The sequence below is a fragment of the Sapajus apella genome, unplaced genomic scaffold, assembly GCF_009761245.1.
Source record: "Sapajus apella isolate SASKATOON/1434 unplaced genomic scaffold, GSC_monkey_1.0 scaffold27, whole genome shotgun sequence".
Classification (NCBI taxonomy): domain Eukaryota; kingdom Metazoa; phylum Chordata; class Mammalia; order Primates; family Cebidae; genus Sapajus; species Sapajus apella.
Window position 1 is genome coordinate 22,940,162 of NW_022436967.1, and position 3,446 is coordinate 22,943,607.

Below are 3,446 nucleotides of genomic sequence, written 5' to 3' on the forward strand. Positions count from 1 at the left end.
CCTGAAAGTGAGGAGAGACAAACTGGCTATACAGACTGGGATATATATATATATATATATATATATATATATTTTTTGTTAGAAGCAAATCAAATCATAATTGAACCATATTTTTTGCAAAATAAACTTCAGTCTTATACTTGGCTGTATCGTTTGCATAAAGCCCAGCATGAATAATTATCTTTACATAGGCCCTTTAAATTGGCTTAGATGGCACTCTCTTCCACAAGGAACCTCAGATAAAACCTTTTAACGCTGAGCCAAGCCATGGATTTATACCCTCAAATTCCTACGAGTTGGATAAACTCCTCTCTTCTTGAAGTCCCAAGAACACGGGGCTCCTGGACCTGTTAGAAAGTAACATTCTTTACTCCGCACAGGTTAGGAACCCTGTACGGGAATTATGTAGACAAGGTATGAGGTCAATTTTCCCAAAACAGCACCTCCTGTCAGAAGGAAGCAGTTAAGATTGGTCATCATCCTGATCCTTACACTTATATCAAGGGGCTTTTATTGGCTTTGCAAGTTCAGCTTGACTCCTTAAAGGGAAGTATACTCTTCCAGTCAAAGCTTTGATAAAACAACCAGTTTCTGCAATTGTGTTCCTTTGCAAAAGAAAATGGAATGTTATTGCACTGATGCAGATAACTATATTGCCATAAGTTAAGAATACTCACAACTAGTTTCCAAATTCTGGAGAAGCCAGGCATAAAGAAAGAAATATACTCCAAATTATGTTCACAAGAGTATACCTTACTCAATTATTACAGGCTATAAATAGATCAAAATAAGTTTCCTTGACTCTGAAAAACTAAACAAGGATCAGCAATATTTGAAGCAAAAGTAAAAAATATATATATATTACTCTTGTTTTCTATTAGGTCAGTCCATTCCGTTAGTTCTTGTTCTGCTTAATATTCATGAACATTTCAGCTCTTCATGAATTTTGTATTTTTTTCCTCTATTCCAATGTCACAATCTCCAAAGTTATCAGAAACCTGCATTTGAGAGCACCTGTCAAAATTATGTAACTTATCATGAACTATCTTTTGAAAAGGATCAAAACAAGACAATTGTCTGTGAATAACAAATGCCCAATGTTTTTACAGTGAAAAACATGATTGACAAAGAAATTTGGTTATATCTGTGGTTGACAATAACTTAACATAATAACCTTAACTAGGAGTAATAGCATATACTCAGACATTAGAACTTTAAAAATCCCATGCAATTTTGAAACCTATATTAATGTTATTAATGAAGATTAACCATCATTTTGGCAATCTCCCATAACCAAAAATGTCAGATAATACGGTTTACCTCTCTTTTGGATGTTCTAGGGTCCCTTTGTAGCATCCAAAAGCTAGGGATCAGGAAAGATAACCTTGAAACTGCAGTTTGATTTTGAGAAGCCTGTTAAATATGTTAGAAGTTTAAAATATTTGATATTATGAATTACAATTTCAAATTACCATAAGCTATTTATTTAGCCAAAACAATGACTCAAATTTAAAACAAACAAAAACTTTTTACTATTAAGAGGGAAGACTTAGCTTTCCAGTTTGTCTCCTGTCTTCACTTTCTTTTCCTTGGCAGTCTATTTGAAAGGCAAATGAAAATCTTTCATTATTCTTTACTACTATGTGAAAATCTTGTACAAAGAAAAGGAAGCCAAATTTTACCCTTACATTAGTTTACTATTGATGTCAACATGAATTTTCTTTTTTTTTTTTTTTTTCTTTTGAGATAGAGTCCCATTTTGTTGCCAGATTAGAGTGCAGCGGCACAATCTCAGCTCACTGTACTATCTCTGCCTCCTGTGTTCAAATGATTCTCCTGCCTCAGCCTCCAGAGTAACTGGGATTACAGGTAAGCGCCACCACACCAAGCTAATTTTTGTGTTTGCAGTAGAGACAAGGTTTCACCATGTTGGCTAGGCTGGTCTCTGACTCTTGACCTAAAGTGATCTGTTTGCCTTGGCTTCCCAAAATGCTGGGATTACAGGAGTGAACCACCGTGCCCAATCAAATCCCAAATTTCTAATGAAACCTAATAGATAATTACATACAATTTTAACCAGTTTGATTATGAGGTAAGTTTCTTATAAACTTTGTATAACGCTTTACAAATTTTGCTAAAGAGCAGATTAGTGCTAGTGCCTTAAGAGAACCTTTGTGTGCTTTTATTTCAATGCACAATTTATAGAAAAACCATATAATACCCCTTTGAATTTAGTCAATATGTTTACACTCAAAATTTCTTTTGCAATTTCATTTTTAGAAACTTCCACAACTTGTTCAAACCTGTAGCTTTATTTTACCTAATTTAAAACAATCCTTTAACCGTAGGCAAAAATTTACCTTTCCATGCTTTCTTATAATCTTTTATTAAAAACACATTGTACACTTCTTACATATTTTCTAGGTAAACCTGTTTTCAGTGGTTTCAGTGTTATAATGATAACTTTTAGCAATTTTTAACTTTAATAAAAAATCTGATAAGTTGTTTTGATTATGCACTAGGCATCAATAAAATTTGACTCCTTCCAGCATAGTTAAGGATGAGGTTAATTCCATATGTCCTGAGGCCTTACCAAGATATAAAGCAGGAAAATCAAACAGTTCTCAAAGCCAAAGAAGTAGTTTACAACCTTAAAACATTTAGCAAACCTAGTATCTGACTGGCACAATTTAGACCACCTATTTACATTTTAACAACATTTCCATTTTACCAAATATCTATAGGACTGTTTTTATTTCTCAAAGATTAAAGTCACATGAATTAAAAGGTATTGCAGCTTCTTCTGTAAATATATTTCCTTAAAAATATATTTGATCTAAGTGCCTATATTCATGCCAAATAATTAGAGCTCTTTTTTATAGGCAAAACACACAACACATATGTAGGTACACAGACAGACAGAAGAAGATCCGATAGCAATTAGATTTTTCTTTTGCTGGTCTCCTAATTGGCTTATTGGCCTCCTTGTAGAGACCTTTAAGAGTAAGGCTAGGGAAGCATGCAGTTTCTAGGGTCTAATAAACAGGCATAGCTATAAAACAAAAACAGATTTTGAGAGGAATCTATCAATCTCTAATTCCTGAGATCCTCTTAAAAAACCACAGGTTTCTATTAAAATGGAATCCATGGCACATTTTCTGTTTTTCCAGAGTCCCAGATTATCAGGAATTATATTAGGGCCACTCACACGTGCATTAAGAATAGCAAGACAACGTGGAGAAAAGCAATTCAGTCGACTGAAAAGAAAAAAAAAAAAAAAATTCCACTAAAAGAAAAACATAAAGACCTTTTAAATATGCCTATAGCTTGGAATATCCACTTTTAATTAAGCTGAGAGCTCTTTAAGAAAATCCTTTTAGATACCTTGTTACCTGATCTTAGCCATATCAAGCAGCCAATATTTCTGGCTTTTGTGCTTTACCAAA